This window comes from Ixodes scapularis, unplaced genomic scaffold (genome assembly GCF_016920785.2).
Source record: "Ixodes scapularis isolate PalLabHiFi unplaced genomic scaffold, ASM1692078v2 PGA_scaffold13__105_contigs__length_92229423, whole genome shotgun sequence".
Classification (NCBI taxonomy): Eukaryota; Metazoa; Arthropoda; class Arachnida; order Ixodida; family Ixodidae; genus Ixodes; species Ixodes scapularis.
In genome coordinates, this window is record NW_024609839.1 from 78,893,312 (window position 1) to 78,915,979 (window position 22,668).

General features: G+C 47.2%; 1 pseudogene; it reads right to left on the reverse strand.

Moving 5' to 3' along the window:
• Positions 1–80: 80 nt before the first annotated feature.
• On the reverse strand, positions 81–22,553 carry LOC120839850 (annotated as a pseudogene).
• Between the last annotated feature and the right edge of the window lie 115 nt (positions 22,554–22,668).

The window sequence follows — 22,668 nt, forward strand, 5'->3', positions numbered from 1 at the left end:
TCGTGTTTTACTGGCTCAATGTCACTGTCGACAATGATGTCCCGTTCCCTCGCTTTACCTGCAACACGCTCAACGTGGGCTCAACAGTTTTGCCAGTCCTCTTGGATCACAGACGCCAGTGCTTCTGGTGGGAGCAGCTCCACCTCTTGCAGCGTAAAAAGCTTGTTCTTGCTCGCCACGTAGCCCTTCACCTTGCTCCATACCAGCTCAATGGGGTTGAATTCACAGTGGTACGGAAGAAGTCGCAGGACTTCATGGCTGTGGGCAGCTGCCAAGGAGTCAATCCGGTACACAGTGCCGGGTGTGTTGACCTTAAAAAACTCGAGGAGCTCAGCCCTCACCATGTCAGCATACCATGAAATTCCTTTCTTTGTGAGCCATGCCTAGATGTCGGCTTTCGTAGTCGACAACGTAGGTGCTTTTTCTAGAGAAGCACTGTGATATAGAGCATTGTCCATCACTATGATGCTGGCCTGACCCTTTGAACTATGTGCCATCCATCTTGGAGTGATAGTCCGCAGTTTTGACTTTCTTAGCCCTTAAGAAGTCAACAGAACCTTCGACAAAGCCTGTTTCACTGCTCCCAGCATGCACAAGAATCAGATGGCCTTCTTTGCCAGATGGCACTGCCAGACCTGTTGTCAATCCCATCATGATCGCGTCCTGCGAGGACTTCAGTCTTGTCTTGCCAGACGAATTGCTTGGTGTGTCCGGCGTTCACCCAGGTTTCATCAAGGTAGACGATAGACCTGCGCGGAACAGAGCAGGAAGAAATGTGTCCACCTTATAATATTAATTCAAATTATGTGTTAAATCCAATATCACAATAACGTAACACAACATAGATCATTTGCTGGTTAGCAATGAAATAAAATGAAGTTATGCGCTTAAAGTTTCTTAAAATCTATGTATTTCAATTAGGGCAATCCTTGAGGTGAGCAAGCTGTTCCAAATAGCTCAATGACGACATTTGACGATTCTGAAATTCTGGTCAAAGCTGGAAATGTGTGCGATGCGAAGACGGCGTACATGTTCCACTTTAGCATATTCATATAGCACGATCCGTACCTGCCCTGTCTTGGGAATTATTTGATGGCTCGCAGATACCTCCGACACCAGGTAGTGATGGCGCTGCGCTCAATAAGCGCCAATCTCCGTTTCCTCTTCTCTCAAAAGTGAAGCCGATGTCTTTCAGCAAACTCACAAAGTCGTCTTCAACAGGTCGGGCAGCTCGTTGTCTTTATTAACAGCCTCCACTACGCTATCAAGAGTAGGAATCTCCCTTTCGGAGTACTTGCGATGCACCTTCAGGCAAATGGCATTGAGTGTGAACTCGTCATGCTTGACGTTTCGCGTGCTCGAAACTTTTACGTTGCGAGATCTTCGCTTCGGGGACGCCACCTTGCCAGACAGACACTGTGCCTTGTACTTCGCGACAGTATGGGTGCACACTCTGGTATCGTTACTGACCATCTCCAGGACTTCACAGACAGACTTCTCTGGGAAACGCGTTCTTGTATTCGCGTACATGTTGGTGATCACCTGCTTGAACTCTTTCCAGCAGCTTTTATCCACACTTTTTTTTAAAGTTTGCACCATGTGCGTGCCAACTAAAAATCGCGATCAGAATTGTACCATGTGCATTTTTGCCCCTGTTCTGCCTTGTTCATGCAGATGGGTCTTGTAGTAATTTGAAAAAGAAAAACCCACATAATAAGGTAGAAGAGGAGCAGGGCCCACGTGGGCCTGCAGAAGTAAAGAGGGTCTTGCATGCCGACGAGGTGGTGGCCGGCGGAGCTGAGGGCGGGAACAAGCCCTGCAAAGAAGACAGGAAAGAAGACACGTCCGACACCAGTGATACTCCGACCCACACTGATTTACTGAACGATCAACAGCATGGGGCTGCACACCCTGGGGGCAGCCAGCCTGAGAGCAAGGGCGGCAGTGGTGGTTGGTGGTGCCATTTATGTAGTGTAGGACTTTTATATTAAAACTGAAATACTACTGGTCTCCTTGTGTCAAACCATTCACGCAAAGTTTTACGGTTTACCGAGCATCGTTCATTTCGAGGAGGCTATCAAAGTAGACAGGCATTGTTAGGAAGACGTTGATGCAGACAACATTGCATCCCAGTGGTTTCTTGACAGGAAATGCCACACTTGTAAACACCCTATTGTGCATACACGGTGCCATTAGGATTGCAGCCGTTTGTTTGCAAACCTGAGCTATTGTATACATGGCTTGCACATAATGCCATGTCCGTATAGCACATTGTGGTTGTGGGCATGTCCAGAGGTACAGTGCCACGCCGCCAGTCTCTATTGTTCAGCATTTGGCATGTGTTTTATCGCAGAAATTGTGAATATGCGATATGCTTGTATTTTCCTCTCTTTGCAGTATGTGCACAAAGTGAAATCATCAAAAGGCTGTTACATGACAAATGCACTGCATAAGTGTGGGGCTCTCCCCTGTAAGCTTTTTCTTTCAATTTTGCTGGTTTTTAAATTTTTGTATTGCATATTTTTTTTTTTATGGTATGGTATTCTGGTAGGGGATGCATAGATTGCTTTATGTTGAAAGTTTCATAGCTCTTTAGTTTGCTCAGTGGACCCTGCAGTTCGCGTCCATAGATAAGCTCCAACGGTGAAAACCCTGTGTCGTGAAGCACCTCACGGTACGCCCACAGCATGCATGGGGTGTATTTATCCCAGTCCCGGTTGTGAGTTTTCACGACATGTCGCAACATTGACTTAAAGCTCCCATTCTACCACTCTACAATCCTGGTACTCTGAGGGTGTTCCGGCGTGGAATATGGCACTCCTGCTCTCCAGGCTAGCTCGGCTGTGAGTTTCAAAACAAAATTGGTGCTCTGGTCAGAGTAAATCGTTTTGGGTCTCCCATACCGCGAAAACCCCTAAAAGCGCCTGGCATGTTGCCTTCGCCATTAAAGCTCTCAGTGCAATCACCTTCATCGGGTGCATGCACAAGTCCACCACACTGAGAGAAGTGACCCCACACAGAGTGTCATGGGCCAGTTCCAGCACGGAACGCAGCCACAAGCTCACGAGTACAATCTCCTTACAGGACTTACCCTCCAACTCATCTCGGTGAAACGATAGCCCGTCCTCAACTAGCATGCCGTGGGTCCCATCTTTAGCCTTTTCCCATGCGTCACTCAGAGTTTGGTCGTCCCTTGCAAGTCCCATCACAACATTGTAGCTCTTTCCCCAGTCACCATCTCCATTGAGGAGCGCATTGTCTTTTCTACCAGTAAATATCTCAAATGAGTAGCATAAGCCGCTAACTCGTGAAAGCACACAGTATATCTCACTTACGGGACTTCTTCGGTAAGTATTGTTTTATCGCGTGTCTTCCTGCAAACGGAATTATCTGCTCATCTACTGTTAGGTGTTCCTGTTTTGGAGCATCTCTCATTGGCTTCAGTACCTCTGCGAGAAAGTGCCGAAGTTTTGCAAAGGCATGCGAATTATCGGTTGGGATGCTCATGTTGTCTTTGAAGTGGAGGTTGCCTTTGATCACCTCGGAGCACTTACAGATCTTTCCTGACTCCTGACGACACATTCGGGATGGTAAACTCCTTTGTCCAATAATACCTAGACCCAGGCGGGTGCGTGGTCGCTGTGTGGAAAAGTATACCGATAAATTGCTCCAGCTCTTCCTCTGACAAACCCAAGGAACTGTTTGGTGAGTTTTGGACACTAGAGATTTGATTGCTCTATGATCAGCTTAGTCAGGGAACTTGTGCTATAATACTTGAAGAATTCGTACGGTGTTTTTATGCTCAGTATAATCTGCGGTAGGTCCTCCGATCCCTTAAAGTTCACAGGTGTCGAAGTACCCAGTTTTTCAAACTGGGCTTCGTTAGACTTTCTTGGCTCTCAAAGGTGCTCGAACACCGTGTGTCTCCGTGTGAGAGGACGTTGACGCCGTTGAATGACCAAACGACAAGTTGTCATCAGAGTCCAAGTTCTCAGGCTCGGATTCTATGTCCGAATCTAGCACATGGCCAGTGGGGACGTCTGCGGAAAAATGTGAACAAATGAGCAAAAAGTTTCAGTAACTTCCTAGAAAGAATTTCGTTATACTTCCTCGTGTTCGTTACGGCTTTTCTTCAAGGTTGTTACGAGTACAAACAAATTAAAACGTCCAACGAATTTTAAACCAACTCATTTTTATAAAAAGTGCACAAGCATACATACACTCATGGTCGTCGTCGCCATTCAGTTCGGAATCTTCGCTTTCACTTGGTATGTGCCGAACGTGCACACTCTGGCGTTTATAAAAAGCACCTGGGCCTATCTGAGAGAACGGAGCAAAATGTCCACAAAATTGCTTGAAAACATAGGTGTTACAGCCGGACACCAAATGCATATGTGGTTGGCCCTAATGAGGGCCGTTTGGCACAGCTCAGTCTTCGAGATGCTTGTCAATAAAAACAAACAAAAGAAAAAATGATGAGAGGCTTCAAAACAAACCAAAGACCCCCCCCCCCCCCCCCCCCCCCCCCCAAATAAAACAAAACTAGGCAGCACGTTTAACGGAGCTCGACGTGCCCTCCACGGAGGTCGACGCAACGACGCAGCCGGCGGAGGTATTCCTCAAAGGCTGCGCCTCGCATCCTGTCAGATATCAACAGGAAGGCTCTCTTAATGCGAGCCTTCAGGCCGGCCATGGTGGCGATGCGGCCGACGTACACCTTGGACTTAAAAAAGCCCCAAACGAAAAAATCGCAGATCGTGAGATCCGGGGAGCGCGGTGGCCACGGCATGGCGGAGGATGCCCTGCCCATCCACCGGCCTGGAAACGTGCTATTCAGCCAGGCGCGCATCGTGGACGCGTAGTGCGGAGGCGTCTCATTGTGCTGAAATATGCAGTTTTATTTCTGCATGTGCAGCTGCTCCAGTTCGGGAAGGAACTCTTCCTGCAGCATTTGAAGACAAAACTTGCGAGTCACTGAGCTATAAAAAAAAATAGCCCGACGATTCCTTCTCTCCAAATCCCGCACCATACTGTAGTCTTTGGCGTGTGGGCAGCTTCCTCCTGGTGCCAGTGGGGGTTTTCCTCACTCCGATATCGGAAATTCTGCTTGTTCACATGGCCATTGAGGTGGAAGATTGCCTCGTAGCTGAACATCAGAAACTGGAGATGGCTTGGGTCAGCTGCAATTCGGGCCAGCTCATCTTGATAAAATGCGAGGCACTTCGCCTTGTCATTTTCTGAGAGCTCTTGCAGGGTCTGCATCTTGTACGCAAACAAGCGGTTCTTCTTCAAGACCCGGTGAACGTGGGGTTGAGAAACGTCAAAGAGCCTGGCCCCCCTCCGAGTTGACAGGTGCGGGTCCGCAGAAAACGCACCAAGGATCGCATTCTTTAAGAACACCTGCTACTGTGAGGGCGACAGACTGGTCCGTTCCTTGTTGCGGACGTTTCCGTTCTCTTCGAAGCACCTCACCCAGTGCAGGATGGCAGGCGAGCTCAGAGGCCGTCGCCTGAACACCGTTTGAAAGCGTCGGCGGCCTTCTTTCGTCCTATGGCACTCCCCGTACCAAAGTACGACCTTAGCTCGTTCGCTGGGAGTTAAACGCACCATACCGACGTCAAACATAAGAAAACAGCGTGAATAACAGTCGCAGAACCAAAGACAAACGCGGTAGTAAAGACTAACTGCAAAGCAGACATCAGTACCCTCAAAAACAAAACAAAAAGAAAACAAAAAAAAACAGTCAAAATAACTTGACAAACCATTTTTTGAATCAATTATGTGTCCATTCAATATGTTTTATTAGGACGATAAAATCATGCATTGCCAACTGATATCAGGAAAGCTCGCGCCGCTTTTGAGTCGAAAAGATTGTCTGCTAAAGGGCCGGCTCTTGGCGTCGTCTGTGTAGCGATACCGCATGCTAGACGTATGCGTGCCTGAAAGAAGTCGGACGACGAACTGCGCTCTAGGTCATGAAGGAACCAAAAAAGCCCGAAAAAGCGTCAAGCTTCGAAAACCATTTCGCCCCTGCCAGAGAGCTTAAAGCTTGGTCGACCGTAGGTAGCGTGAAGCGCTCGCGAACAACGCACTTATTTAGCTTCGTGAGGTCTACGCATACTCTTAGTTCCCCCGACCGTTTCGTGACCAGCACGATTCCCGCGCACCACTCTGTAGGCCGTCTACTTTTCTAATTATTTCCATGCGCACGAGTCTCTCAATCTCGTGTTTTTGTCTTTCCATGAGCGGAATCGGCACTCGCCGCGGAGCGGTTATGGCATAGGGAATCGCACCAGGTTGTAGCCTGATAGTGTATTCTCCTGGGATAGTTCCTAGGCTACGACCCATGTGCGGAAAAAGTGTCTCGTACCGCTCTTTATCTGCAGTAAGTGAGTCGGCAAATTTAACGACACCTAGTGCTTCCAAGGCTGGCAGCCTGAGAAGTATGTCGCGGAGAGGGCTAACTACGTAGCACGTTTGACGGGCAGTTTTTTCTTTCCACGCAACCTCGGCTACAAATTTGCCTAATACATTGAGCTTGTTGCCGCCAGCCCCCTGTAGTACCTCGTCTGCCTTATCAAGGTGGGTGGGCAATCCTGGAAAAGTAGACGGTAAAACTGACACTTCCGCGCCCGAATCAACCTTAGCGAGGATGGGCACCGAGTTTATCCGAACCTGCACATAGCGCGCTTTCCGGTCCGCATCAATCGCGCCAATGAAAGCTTCCCCGGTGTCGTGTTGGACAGCCGAGACGCGTACCTTTCTTTGCGCTGACTCAACTTTCTTGAGGCATGCTTTCGCAAGGTGTCCTTTGTTGCCGCAGTTGTGGCACTTGGAAGTTTTGGCCGGGCACGCCGACCTCGGGTGGGCATCGCCATCGCAGTACAGGCACCGCCCCCTGTTGCGTTGTGGACGTCTCTGGTGGTCCACGGCATCCATGTTGGCGCCCTGGTCCTGAAGTTCCGGCGAGCTCCCGGAGTGTAGACCTTCCGGTCGGAGGCTCTGCTGCTGCTGTCGCACGGTTTCTTCGAGACGCGCCTTGGCCAGTGCTGTAGCCAATGTCAGCTGCGAATCCATCTGCAGGGCCTCGCATAGTTTCGCGTCACGAAGCCCGACGACAAACTTGTCCCGGATGAGCCGTTCCTTCATATCCGCGAAGTCGCAGCGGTCTGCAAGAACGTGAAGTGCAGTTGCGAACTGATCCACCGATTCTTCTGGCCGTTGCTGGCGTCTGTGAAAGCACGCAGTTTCGTAAACGATGTTCCGCTCTTTGATGAAGTGACTGTCAAACTTCTGCTTGACTACATCATACTTTTTTGCTTCTTCGTCGGTCAGCCCAAAGGTAGCAAAGATTTCGTGGGCTTGGCGACCCATTGTGTAAAGTAGCGTGCGTACCTGGGCCTCTTCCGAGCGTTCGTTGAGCGCTGTTGCGAAGCGGTAGTCATTGAAGTGGTCGATCCACGCCGGCCACTCTGACGTCTTGTCAAAGTCCAGTGGTGGCGGTTGCTGGAGGGCCGGGATTACTGTTGCGGGCTTGTTTTCCATTTTCCAGGAATGCTGCCGTCTGCGGCCTCAGCGCGATAGATGACCGCCGCCCACTTCTGACACCATGTAGCGATACCGCATGCTAGGCGTATGCGTGCCTGAAAGAAGTCAGACGACGAACTGTGCTCTAGGTCATGAAGGAACCAAAAAAGCCCGAAAAAGCGTCAAGCTTCGAAAGCTGCCACCTCTCGTGCGCATGGAAATAATTAGAAAAGTAGACGGCCCCACAGAGTGGTGCGCGGGAATCGTGCTGGTCACGAAACGGTCGGGGGAACTAAGAGTATGTGCAGACCTTACGAAGCTAAATAAGTGCGTTGTTCGCGAGCGCTTCACGCTACCTACGGTCGACCAAGCTTTAAGCTCTCTGGCAGGGGCGAAATGGTTTTCGAAGCTTGACGCTTTTTCGGGCTTTTTTGGTTCCTTCATGACCTAGAGCGCAGTTCATCGTCTGACTTCTTTCAGGCACGCATACGCCTAGCATGCGGTATCGCTACAGTCTGCACATTCGTTGGCGGCAGTTGGCGTCGCGACCGCTTGCGCCATCTCTTGTCTCCCGTGCGAAACAGCGCCGTGTTGTTTGAAGACCGGTGGCGTTGCTGCGTTTCCATAGGAGGGCCTTTTCTTTCGTTACTTTTTCCTCAGATAAGTTCGCTCTTTGCAAATTTTACAAAAAAAAATGCATCCTCTGTGGTCAACGCTGCAGAAAGTCGTAGCGCGATAGGTTAAGAAACCGAATCTTCCGGTTGATTTAAAGAGCCTGGCATCTCCTTGTATCACCGTGTATATATATATATATATAAATTAAAAAAGCCATTGAGGTTCAAACAAACTTGGATAGTTTAATCAGACGTTTCGGAGGGGGACCCTCCTTCTTCAAGCGGGACCCTCCTCCTTCTTTATATATATATATCTATATAGATATATAGATGTCGGTTAGAGAGGTGATCAGTAAACTAAAATTTGAACAAAGATTAGACACAATGGAGGAGACACGATGGGCGACAGAGATATACTGCAAGCATTTATGTATGAAAAGTATCAACACTAAATGGACAAACCGAACCCGAAAGCTGAAGTTTAAATACCAACAGTCATGTGCTGGGGCAGAACAGGCTGCCACTGTGAAAAAGTAAGTAAAAGTAACAGAAGAAAATGGGTCAGAAGATTGCAGAGAACATCAACATTAACTATTTACAGGGGTATGGAAACGGGAAATAAGGAAAGAACATTGCTATGATAAATCACGGGGGAACCTGTTATTGGAGGCGAAAGCAGGAGTATTGAGGACTAGTACATTAAAGTAAAATATAAGGAAATGGATACACGGTGTGCCATATGCCAAGGTGAAGTCAAGAAAATAGAGCACCTGTTGTAAAGTGCACAGGGCTTGGAGGGGGCAGTGGGTTTGGCTAGTGCACTAGAGTTTGCAGACGAAAAGGGATGGATGGATGAATGATAAGAAAATCACAATAACAAAGAGATTAGAAGATTGATAGAAATTGTCTAGGGTGAATTGACTGACAAAACTAACTAGCACTGCTGGGGGACAGGTAGTACAGATGAAAATTGGAACTTTCGCCCGCGTGACTCTGGCCCAATGTCTAGGCCCTGTCTCCCAGTGGGCCCGGTGTTGGGATAATGCCGACTGGGTTTGGACTGAGGAAAATTGGCTACTCCCTCGCCGGAAGAGAAGGCGAGGGTGATGTGTTTAGTTTCCTTTTTTTTTTTGCCCGAATCCCCAAAGGCTATTTATTTGGCAATATCCAACACTCCCGATATACGATTACAAAAATCCGGCGGGGAGGAAATTGGATTAGAAGGGCGAGGAGAAGAATCATGTTTGGTTCCTAGGCTAGGTGGCTCAAGCTATTACCTCTTATAGACGGTGCAGCTATTAGCATCCATCCATCCATCTGAATAGCATGTTGAAATTCACTCGAACAACAAACGTAAACATTCAATAACTTAAAAAAAAAATTGTCTAAATATTTTGTTAGATTTTTCAGACGTGACTGCCTTATTTTTTGGGCCATAGTCCGCGGACTATGCATGTTTAAAAGTTGAAATTTTAGGTTGTGCGGACTACCGTAAAGTTCCGAGAGAAAGCCCGCGTCCGAGAAATTGCCCATCCCGTTTGTCTGGCTAAATATCTGTAACGAAAATTGCAAAACATTGCCTGTCGGACGTGACGCGATGTTTGACGGGACTTACATGAACCGCGAAATTCGCTGTTCCGACCCGTCTGACAAGAGAGTTCATAGTGGGTTCCTGCGTTTTTATCTTCGATCTGTGTGCACAATATTGGCTCCCGTAACGCAAATTATTCCTGCATGTATCTTTCACTGTGAAAGGCGAGTCTGCTGCGACCGGGCAATATGCTTTATCCTTTCCCGTGACATAAAGTTTGTAGCGGAATTCCGCGGTTTTGTTCGCGATCTCATTTCCATGCAAGTGTGTCCCGCGTGTATATAGCATCGTAAAATATGATTCTGCTGCGTTCGCAATCTGCGGTATTTGTTCCCATAACATACGAGTTTGTATCTGATTTCTGCGTTTTTGCCCGTGATCTGCGCGCGCAGTATAAATTCCCGTGACAGCAAGTTTGTAGCGGGTTCCCGCGCATTTATTGCACCATAAAACTTGAATCTTCTGCGTCCACAATATTCATTCTTGTGAGATGCAAGTTCTCTGTGGGGGGTCTTTCACACTTTGAAGGGTGAATCTGCTGCGTCCGGCAACCTGCGCTGTTCTTTCCCATGACACAAGTTCTTAGCGAATTCCCACGTGTCTATCGCATTGTGAAATGCGAATTTGCAGTGTCCATGATCTGCGGTATCAGTCACTTGGTTTGTAGCCGGTGATCCCCACTTTTGGTGGGCGTTTTTTCAAAAATTTACGTTATAGCCTGCAGGCTGGCTATACAGGAATTTTTGTTTTCTGAGATCGTTTATTGTGATGAGATGTCATGGATTTTTTGAATGAAAGAATATGTGAATGACAAAGTATGTATAATACAAGCTTCTTTCTGAGCTAAGAATTGAGACATTTGCCATGATGTGCCATGTATGAGAAGATTTTTGTGTCAACTAAGCATCTGGTGCGAACTGTGGATGTATATGCACCGGGTGCGAACTATCGAAGCAAAAACGTGTGTTTTTGACCCCAAATTTGCCCCGGAAAATACGCTCAGAAAATAGGTACTTGTCTGTTCTGCCATTTTTCAGGTGAATCGCAGGCCATGGAAAAGTTGTTGGTGTACCCTTTTAATATGCACTGATGCTGGCCATTGTATTTTTGGTGCGACTCGTGACTATAGGTGAACAGAAACACCAACATTGGTGCCCATTGATATGTGGGTTCACCTAAGTCTGAGTTGACGTCATTTCTTAAGATGTTTATGGGCTGTGTACCACAGAAGGCTCTTTGGAGGGTTCTTGTTGGATGGTGCTACTAACCTGTAAAACTACTGACCTAGAGGTCACCATGCTTCCGTTACATTTGTACATGAATAAAGCTGCAGCAGACAGCTGGGCATTATGTTACCGGCCTCGGTCTTCGGGGTGCATTCTTCTATATGGTGTCGGAAGAGGTGGCGGGTTGCTAATAGGAACTTAGGCCACCGTTGCAGCTTCGTCATGCGACCGACGCCGCAGTTCGACTTCGAGAACGCAGAGCAATGGCAGCGGTGGTTCCGGCACTTCAAGGGTTACTTTTTTTGCATTAGGACTTTACGTGACGTGCGACGAGGTGTGCACACAAACTTTGCTCTCTGAGGTCTGTTAGAAAAGTATCCGACCTTTGGCCGAAGAAAAAAAACGGCATAAATGGAGTGTTGGAAACCTAATCACTCTCTAAGTAGTCTCCTTAGGACTCCACACACTTCTGCCAGCGGTGCTGCCATTGTTCGAAGCATTTTGAGGAGGCCTCTTTTGGAATGGAGTTTAGCTCAGCTGTCATTGCAGCCATAATGTCCTCTCTTGTCTGAAATCACGCTCCTTTCAATGGCCGCTTGATTTTGAAAACAGCCATAAGTCACAGGGGCCATATCAGGGGAGTAACGAGCCTGTTGAACTATAGGAGTTCGGTTTTTTGCCAAAAATGTCTGAATCAAGTGGGAGGAATGTGGTGGAGCATTGTCGTGATGCGCCAATTTCCTGTGTTCCACAACTCCGGTCTTTTGTGCCGCACAGCATCACGTAGGCGACGGAGGACATTCCTGCAGTACTCTTTGGTGCTTGTTTGACCCCGTGGTACGTACTTGTGGTGTACCACACCGCGGGAGTCAATGAAAGCAGTCAGTATCACTCCCACTGTGACGACTGGGATATGGTTTCCGGGTTGTACCTGTACACCCAAGACTCGTCACCAGTGGTTCATGAAGTCGGGGTCACTGCTTGTGGAATCCAGCATGTCCTGGGAGACTTCGTGAAGTTGCTTTTGCTCCACCCTGAGCAGCTTCGGCACAAATTTTGCCACAACTCTTTTGATGGTGAAATCTTCAGTCATAAAGGTATGTGTAGAAAGAGTTCTTAATAACTGAGTGTTTGTTCTAAGTGGAGCCGTTATAAGTGGGCTTGACTATTATTTTTCAAATATCTCCGGGATACAAAGGCTTAAAGAGGTTCCCCACTCACCAGGCTGAAATCTTGTTTCAGAGTTTTTTGATACTATGCTCACTTTATATTTGTAAGTGCTGAAATTGAACGACACAGATTTACAATGTATCTCACAAGACAGGTTTTATTATCATCCCAGACATGGTGTTAGATATTGCTCCTGCAGGGAATAAACGCGACTGCTGGGATCACATCTTGAGTGAGCAATCGACGCGCCCACCAGTCGTGGATATTGCTATTACATGCTGAGTCTGCTGCTGGTGTCATGTCATCACAGGGCAGTGGAAAGGCAAGAATGCCTACTCTTCAAGTGGTTCACAACCCATGTCTTCATCTTCGACACATGTACCTGTGTCAGAGTCCCTATACGTGTCGATAACAATACTGTCGAGGATAGTTTCAACGAGGCCATCTGCTTCCTGCATCCGTTCTTCAACACCAATGGTGTGTTTTACATTGCTTTCCCAGTCCTCGGGGCTCGCATGTTGCAAGGCACTCGGAGTCAGCTTCTCCACTTCTGCAATTTTGAATGTTTGGTTCTGGCTTGCAGCTTCTTCTTTAACTTGGCTCTATACCAACTCGTTTAAATTAAGTTCAATTCACAGTGATAGGGAGGCAAATGAAGGATGCTGTGGCCGTGGTGCTCTGCTATCACATTAGTGCAATACTTTTCCAGCTTAGGCCTTGCAGCCTCGCTTTCTTGACAAGGTTCAGGAGCTCCACCATCAGCATGGACAGGTCCGATGTTATCCCATTTTTACTGAGCCACTGATGAATCCTGAGCTTCTTTGTACTGGTAGTTGGCAGGGAGTGGAGCTTTACAGAGTGATGCAAGGCATTGTCCTTGACTATAACACTCCTGGGATTAAGGTTTGGTAGCAGCTTCTTGGTGAACCACTCTTCAGTGCATTACCCATTCATTTCTTGATGGTAGTGATTGCTTCCCTTCTTTGCCTGGAAGACCTCTGCTGCTCCCCCAAGGCCCTTCTTGCTTCCCGCATGGACAATGATGAGTCGCTGGCCTTTTTCAGAGGGGTTCCTCAGTTTGGTTGTAAGCCCCTTCTTTTGGGTATCACTTAAAGATGTGACTTTCGGTCATTCTATACTTTGCAGTATGTGGGGCCAGCACAGATCCACGTTTTATCTAAGTAGTAGATGGGCCGGTTATCTTGGTGGTACCTCTTGATCGACCTGAGATAGGAAGCACACCAGAGCACGAGATCTTTGCGCTTGATCAACAATGAGTTCCTTTTGCGCTTCTTAAGTGCAAACCCAAGCTTATGCAAGACTCTGCAGAGTGTGGCAGGCTGATCTTGGTGCAATCATCATTTTCCTTGATTTCATCCAGAATCTGCAATTAAATAAAGACATGTTTTAGCACAATTGCAGCCAATATGCTCACGTCTGCTGCTCTGTAGATGTTTTGTGTTATTGATTACTAGATCGGTGTTGTCAGGCATGTCTCCAGCACACACAGTGGAAACCAGGGAAAGGAAACAGCCTAAACGCAGCATTTTAAGCTCTTAAATATTCATGGTGGCAGCCGAATGACTCCTTTGTTTCTAAAGGTGACAGCCAATTGACTCCTTTGTTTCTAAAGGTGACACTCCAATTTCTGCTATACATGAACATACATATTTACGGTGCCCCAATTAGGAGTGCAAGAGTTAATTTTATAATAATATGACATTATTAAAAACAGCACAAAAGGACGGGACGAAAGTAGAAGGGGCACACGGGGCAGACGCTGACTAACAACTGAATTTTTTTCGAAATTCCACACGCGCACAGTGTCTCGGACGTGCATGTGTTCATCTAATCACATATCTTGTGGGGTCATACACGGAGTAAAATACAAACATTGGCTCGTGTAAAGCAGCCGTGTCACACGTAAAGACGTAATCAGTAGGGTGACGCAGCGCATACAAAAATATCATTAATCACTGTTAATAAACTTGAGTTCCCTGCTTGTGAAATGTACAGACGCAACACTGATACTGTGGTCTTGTTTGCAGACAAGTGTAAGGGCCGTTTCCAGCATCTTTCTTTCCAATTTTCCTCCGCTGCGTCCTGCCACCTGCGTGTTTTCCAATCAAGGGGAACATTCACAATCCTTGCAGTGTATTGGCAAGTGAGACCCTAGCCGTTGCTGAGCAAAGCCGCGGGCTCTCGCAGTCTGTCGTTTAAACACCGACCGGTCTGGCCTATATACATTTGACCACAGCTCGGAGGAATCCAGTGCACAACTTCAGTGGCGCACGGCACAAAGTGCTTGGCATGCTTCTTGTCACATTTCCAAGTTCTACGTTAGAATTCCAGTTTTCTGAGCACTCAACATCAAGTAAAGCAAGCTTGTTTCCCAACAGGCTTTGGAACACTTCTTACCTCGGAAATCTTGCCGAGATTTTTTTCACAAGCATCACCGACTCGTCATAATAATATGAACTAAAGGCTCAGACTTTTGGAAATGTGTCGTAAACCCCAAAAAGGGCTCGGCTGCATTTTCTCACAAACAGTGCCTTCGCATAAAATGCTTTCTCCCTTTGGTTGCTGTTTAGCCGTGCTCTCACACTGCCCCCAACACACATTGGGGATTGTTTACTCTGCAACTTACTCCTTTATTGCACTGCACTTCCGATTTTACTGCTTTACTGCACTCCTGCACTTGTAATTTCAGCCTGTAATAAAGTTGTTCCCTCCCTTTTCCACTCTTGCAAGTTCTCCCATTTTGAGGCTGTTTCAGCTGGTAAGGCTCCCCCTTTCTTTACCCACCTATGCTCCCTAGATGCCTCTTGGCGCCACAATATGGCTGCTTTGACCTTTTTATCCCACCAGCTTTTTGGTTTGTGTCTTTGTTTTTGCTTTTCTCTTTGTTTAATTCAATGCTTCTCTAATTCTTTTTTAAAGATTGTTATTAGGTAGATCCTCATACGTCCATTCTTTTTCTGGCTGTTTCGATACTATGTTCTCAATACTTTTAGATACTTTTTGTATTTGAGCTTCACTTCCTTTTGGCTTACCCGCTCGTTCCTGAGCTTGTTGTTCTGGTTAGGATTTGCCAAATTTAATCTTAACTCTTTCGTGGTGACCCTAAGCTTTTTGTACCTTCATTTGTTTCCATACTTCCCAGCCTGTCATACAGTTTGTGGGACATGCGACAATAGTCTGTTGTTGAGTGTAAGTTGTTTCGTTCCCACATTTTTTTCCCGTCTCATTTTACCTGTGCATTACCTAACACTTGGTCCAGGGCATCGCAGAAATCTTCAAGCAACTTTCCAGTTGCATCTGTGAATCTGTCAAACTCTTCTAAGTGGGCAATCATGTCTTCTACAATAATTAAGGCCAATTTCTCTGATGTCCCTCGACGTACATGTAAAGTGTTCTTCGTTTTCCTCCCTTGAGTCATTTCCTGTTTTCAGGTAAGCAAACCCCTGCAGAGTGTTTAGACCTGTTACCCTACTTGTTACCAAGTGTCTCCAGATCACTTGGCCACTTTTTCTGGCTGCAAGTTAAAGGGGGAAACGCTGCCATTTATTTAATTTTTGTCTTCGGCATTTTTTATTGCACAAGTTTAAAAACACAAGCATGTTTCATAGCTCATAAACTTTGGGGATTTGTTTTAAGCAATATCTGCACGAAGTACGAAAATCGTTTCATTGCCCCTTTAAAGCTTTTGTCGTGAAAGTGGCTTTTTTTCATTGTACTGGAGTAAATAGCACGGCGTCCAATGAAACTGTCCTATAAGCATCGTCTGCAGGTATGTTCATATGTAAATGAGTATTTTTTAGTGTATTTCGTAAATGCCTTTACTGTTTTCTTTATTCCTGTTTATTGACCAATAAAAATGTGAAAATATTGCCAGACCCTTCGCTGTAGTGACTGTGCAGTTGCTTTTTACTAGTTCAAATGATAATAATAGATGATAGGCAGGAGCCATTATGTAATCGTGCATTTTCTCAAAGCATGCCTAACGTGAAACAAGCTGAAATTGCACCCTATCCCTTTCCGGATATAGTCCCAGCTTTCAACTTCTGTGAAATAAATTAGATTCCTTCAAAAGTCGAGGCGTTGGCACTGCTTTTTATTTTTCGCCTTCCTGTTGAAGCTCCCTCAGCTTCCACTCAGCAATTTTTAAATTCGTCTGCTCCACCTGGAGCCGCACGCGGTGCTCTGCCACCTTCATTTGCTGCTCCTCCTCAAGGAGCTTGATACGGAGGGCAGACTCTGCCCTCAGCAGATACTTTTGTACATCGTTCTCTGCTGAGAGAGTCTGCTCTAGGAGCACCATCCTTCCTCTGGGCGGCCTGGCTTCGTCGTGAGTAGCTGCCACACTGTCGCTGATGCAGCTTGAAGCAGCTGCAGGAGCAGGTACGGTCTGCTCGGTGGGGGGATCCGGGGCTGCTGCGGCACTGGCACTTGCCTCTGGCTCTGCGATGTCCATAGAGGGGCTGCCAGGTTGATAGTGATCTCCTGTCACAAGATGGGTAAACCCATATGAGGATTACAAGTCGTTAGCACAAGGTACAATGTTTATAAATTGCACGGCATGAAATGAGCTGTATCCCAATTAAACTCTATCCGAGAATCGCATGCAGAAGCGGCCGTTAAAAGTGGACCGTCTTCTGTAGGATTCTTGCAAAGTATGTTCGTGTTATTAGAAATTGTTCGTAATAACTGAGTGTTCGTTCTAAGTGGGGCCGTTATAAGTGGGCTCGACTGTAGTTTCAAATTTTTTCCGGGATACAAAGGGTCAAAAGGTTCCCCACTCACCAGGCTGAAATTTTGCTTTAGAGTTTTCTGATACTATGCTCACTTTATATTTGTAAATGCTGAATTTGAACGACACAGATTTACAATGTATCTCACGAGACAGGTTTTATTATCATCCCAGACATGGTGTTACATATTGCTCCTGCAAGGAATAAACACAACTGCTGGGATCACATTTTGAGTGAGCAATCGACGCACCCACCAGTCGTGGATATTGCTACCACATGCTGAGTCTGCTGCTGGTGTCACATGTCATCACAGGGCAGTGGAAAGGCAAGAATGCCTACTCTTCAAGTGGTTCACAACCCATGTCTTCATCTTCGACACATGTATCTGTATCAGAGTCCCCATACGTGTCGATAACTATACTGTCGAGGATAGTGTCAACGAGGCCATCTGCTTCCTGCATCCGTTCTTCAACACCAATGGTGTGTTTTACATTGCTTTCCAAGTCCCCGGGGCTCGCATGTTGCAAGGCACTCGGAGTCGGCTTCTCCACTTCTGCAATCTTGGATGTTTGGTTCTGGCCCACAACTTCTCCTTTAACTTGGCTCTATACCAACTCATTTAAATTAAGTTCAGCTCGCAGTGATAGGGACGCAAATGAAGGATGCTGTGGCCGTGGTGCTCTGCTATCGCATTAGTGCTATACTTTTCCACTGAGGCCTTGCAGCCTCGCTTTTTTGACAAGGTTCAGGAGCTCCACCATCAGCATGGACAGGTGTGATGTTATTCCATTTTTACTGAGCCACTGATGAATCCTGACCTTCTTTGTATTGGTAGTTGGCACAACGTGGAGCTTTACAGAGTGATGCAAGGTATTGTCCCTTGACTATAACACTCCCGGGATTGAGGTTTGGTAGCAGCTTCTTGGTGAACCATTCTTCAGTGCATTACCCATTCATTTCTTGGTGGTAGTCATTGCTTCCCTTCTTTGCCTGGAAGACCTCTGCTGCCCCCTCAAGTAAGGCCCTTCTTGCTTCCCGCATGGACAATGATGAGTCGCTGGCCTTTTCCAGAGGGGTTCCTCAGATTGGTTGTAAGCCCCTTCTTTTGGGTATCACTTAAAAATGTGACTTTCGGTCATTTTATACCTTGCAGTATGTGGGGCCAGCACAGATCCACGTCTTATCTAAGTAGTAAATTGGCCGGTTATCTTGGCGGTACCTCTTTATCGACCTGAGATAGGATGCACACCAGAGCACGAGATCTTTGCGCTCGATCAACAATGAGTTCCTTTTGCGCTTCTTAAGTGCAAACCAAAGCTTATGCAAGACTCTGCAGAGTGTGGCAGGCTGATCTTGGTGCAATCATCATTTTCCTTGATTTCATCCAGAATCTGCAATTGGATAAAAACATGTTTTATCACAATTGCAGCCAATATGCTCATGTCTGCTGCTCTGTAGATGTTTTGTGTTATTGATTACTAGGTCGGTGTTGTCAGGCATGTCTCCAGTACACAGAGTGGGAACCAGGGAGAGAAAACAGGCTAAACGCAGCATTTTAAGCTGTTAAGGGAGGAAGTGGGTTCTCAAAATTTATTTTTTGTTTATTGGCCTGTTTCAACGATTTTTGGCACAGGCATGCAGTTTATTGCGCTGATTTCATAACTGCTATCAGATTTCAGATATCGCATTTTTGTGAAAAGTTATTAACAAAATAAAATATAATTTAGCTAATTTCATGAAAAGTTTTTGAAAACCTTCTTATTAAAATTTTAATGAAAAAAAGGTATCAATTGCTTCCTAAAAAAATGCCATACAAGCTAAAGCTATTTTTATTTCTATAGCTCCATACAATCATGTAAAAAAATTAAAGTGAACAGAAGACATACAATGGAGGCTATAACAATGGCTAATAATGAACCGCCAGTTCTATGTACCAAGAAATATCGTAATAAAAATAGCTTTAGCTTGCAGTCTAGTTCATTCCAAAAAAAATAGTACGAAGTTTATGAAAATCGGTTGAGCGCAAGTGAATCAAAAAGCCTTCCTGGCCGGAGAATATGCTGAAAAAAACAAAGCTTAGAAAATAGACTTTGAAGTTCGGTTATGCAAAAGTAACAACATTGAAGCTTTAGATGGGTGGAATGCCCTTGGTTTGAATTTCATACTAAGGGAGAGACACGGGTAGGGAAAACAGCCCGATATGCAACAATTGGTTAGCCCTAAGAAGGGCTTTTTTAGGGGGCGTCTTCAAAACACCAGCTTGTGAATGGGTGATGGGTGTGCCTGACTCTCAGAGAAGCCCAGGACTATAATCCTGGTCTGTGCCTACCCTGTGCCTTGTGGAGAGTCTCTTCTTCATGCTGTCATCATCAGAGAACTCTTTGTTGGCCTTGTGCAGCCTCCGACTGTCCTTCTCGGTGCTCCTCCTGACGAGGGCAGTGCCAGACGTGTAGCCCAGGCTGCTAGCCACGCTCTCGTTTGTCTTCCTCACTCCCTGGTTGAAGACGCTCACAGCTTCAGCAACAGCCCTCTGTACACTGTACAGTGATGCATGGGTGTGCTTCAAGACCTGCGCCCAGATGATGGAGTGCAGGCTTTCACTCGGGTTCTGTGTCTTGCCATCACTGCAGCGCTGGAGCAAGTCCTTGTCCCTAAGCCTGGCAAACACTGGTTCCAGTGCTTCTTGAACAAAGCCTGGGAGGGCATTCTTGTGGCCACGGGGTTGCTCGTTGTTGGCAAGTGCTTTGTTGTAAAAACACCATGAGCTGGCTCCCTCAGGGCAGAGGTCGTGGTCGGGAGACTCGTCGGTGGACGACATGTGGCAAAGGGTGGCTTGCACAGCTTTCTGCATCGCAGGTACGTTGTGGCTGTGGCTCCGAAGGGCATAACCATAGTAGTTGGTTATCTTTTTTATCCTTTCTTGTGTCAGCCTGCCCTTTCCTCCGAGCACCTTGCCTTGAGCCTTCTTTTTGTCAACAAGCGTCCGCAAGGCTGATCCCATCCGCTTGTGGACATGGTTGAGGCAGTCGTTCTTTTAAATATCCACGAACCCATAGACAGCTTCATCTGTCGGAGCATGATGCGTCCTGCTGTCTCCGTCAGAGAGGACCGTTGTGTAGCGCAGACCATGCTTCTCAAAGGACCTCCTGAACATGATGAGTGCTGCCTCCACCTCCGTTCGCCCCAACTTGCAGTCTATGTTTTTTTTGTAGTCTGGCTTTTGCTCGGCCAACCATGCACTATAGCTTTCCTCTTCGGGCTTTGGGCCAAGTGAACATCCCAAGCCGAGGTGTCAGAGGACGATGTGTTCGATCACCAGGCCGGTGTATAGCTCCACGATGCAGCCCACACCAATGTGAGACGTGCTACCCCGCGTCTTCCAGGTGCCATCATACATGACGTCAATGTTGTTCGGAAGGTTCAGAAAGTCTGCATAGAGGGTCCTCACAGCTTCAACACTTCCTGCTTCACAAGCTGCTGCTGACAGCTCACAGGCTGGCATCACTGTCGGCAAGTGGTGCTGGAACGTCTTATGGTGAAGGCCTCTGTGAGAAACGTTCAAGGCCGCGCAGAAGTCGGAGAGCGCAGTGGACCCTTTTCCAATGGACTGGATCCCTTTCACAGCTCTTATGTTGAGCTCAAAAGGCGTAATCCGTGCCTCCCCTTGAGTTCTGGGCGACGAAAAATGCTTCTCGCAGAAGCCACTTGACGGGCACATCAGCACCAACTTCACAGCCAGCCCGTACTCTTTCTCCTTGGCTTTCTCGAGCGTAGGCGCGGCCAATCCGCACTGCCCACATTTGGTGCTCGCGAAGAACATGTTCAGCACGTTCAAATCGACGATCACGAACTGCGTGCCGGAATCTGTCTCTTCATCCTCGACAGAGACATTGAGGAGGTCGAACTTCCGTTGCGTGGCAGACTTCGTGGCCAAATCCTCCTTCAACTCTTCAGCTTGCGCCGCACGTTGGGCAGTTTCGCTTGCCGTGTAGAAATGCGAGTCGAGTCGTGACGGACCAGGGCCGAAGCCGTCGTCTCCTTCATTGCTCACATCAGGGGAGGGCATCTCGGAAGACGATGTAGCTGCTGGCAGCTGAACTTGCCGCATGTCCATCTCAAGCAACGCGGCTGGCGATGTGAGCGAAGTCCTCTTGTTCCACGCCCGACGCTTCCGCTTGCCGTACGCACGCTGCGTCGAACGCTTCACGCTAGGCATCGCGATCGCTACCGATGTCTCCTAAAGACGTCGAGCTAAACGAAGCAGGCGGACGCCGAAAAATAACGTGCTTGAAGCCAAAACGCAACCGCTAGCAGACGACAAACAACGATCTCAACTTCGTTGCTCGACTGCTCTCGGCTCCTTCTGCGCCGCGAGGAAGGAGAGGAGAATGAGATATTTCAGGAGAGGAGGCATGCTCTTCGGCCAATAGCGACAGCGTTCGCTGTGGCCCGTGCTCCTTAGCTAATCGCTAGCTCGGTTTCTTTCTCCGGGGAAACGCGGTATTCTGTGCTTTCCCCGGGTGGACGCCATTTTTAATGGCGCCAAAAATGTAGACAAAGAAGCAAGCTTTCGAACGAGACCAAAATGGCTGCGAACGGGCGCGCACCGGCGGAGCGCGAAGGGCGCGTTTCGACGTTGGTTTCCTCTTTCGGGAAGATTTTAGGCGCGTTCCGTGCGACATAATTATTGTTTTTTCTTTATACTTTGAGTTTCAATTACGCTATAATATTTCGGAGAGAGGTGCCTGGATATGTAAGGCACCCAAATACGGGATTTTTGAAAAATGGTGGTTCCTCATCTCTAAGGTGGGTCTCTGCTACCCCATACACTGAAGTTTTCAGCCTCTAAGTGTTCACCAATCTCCTTCTACTTTATTCTGTTTCTACCTCCCTGCATGTTTATAGAGCCTATATTGAGCCGATTCTTTCTATTTTTCTACGGGGCTTTCTCCTGCTCTCTTTGCTGCTCTTGCGGCATTCACACCCAGGAGGTTCCCCCGGGGTCTGTTGTTCAAGGCTTCTCTGAGGGTTGCGGCACGCAGCAGCCTCGGACAACAGCTGGCCCACGTACGCTGTAATTAGGGCGAGCACCGGTAAACGATGTTACCCATCACTTATGTCAAGGAACTAAAAGGCTCTAGTCAGCATTGAAATTGCCTCGGAACGATGCTGTGCAGTGCGTAGTATCTACGGTGCCAACGAAATTGTATGATACTCGCCGTAGGTGGGAGGGGTTTTTACTTCATTGAGTCGATCAGTCCCCATCTTCCCTCTCTGCATCCTTTGCTTCGCTGCCCTTTGGGCGTCACAGCTTGAACCCTTCCAGAGTTTTCATTGTGGTGCAGAGCAGCCAATCTGGTTCTGAAGCAGAAATATTGTCTGCAGTGAAGAGCATTCATAGGGGACCTGCAAGAAAAAACAATGGACTTGCATTTTGCATATGTACCTAATTAGTTTACGGAAAACAAGCCTTGCATGCATGATAGGGCCTGTTAATGCCACAGACTTCGGTGCAAACCTGACGAACATGCTATGATAGGACCCCAGGTTGTATGTGTGGCCTGTGGGTGACACATGCTGCAAGTTCCTGAGAAGCACTTTTTGCGTAGTAATGCCGACAAAGCGCTTGTGTGCAGGTGTACCTGGCATCATGATTACACACTATATAGCTTCTATTTTTTCTGCTTAATGTGCGAATGTACTAAATTCGCTCACTTGAAAAGTAGAGCTAAGTTTTCTAAAGCAATTATCTACTGACCTGGAGAGAGCCACTCTCTGTCCCCAACGAG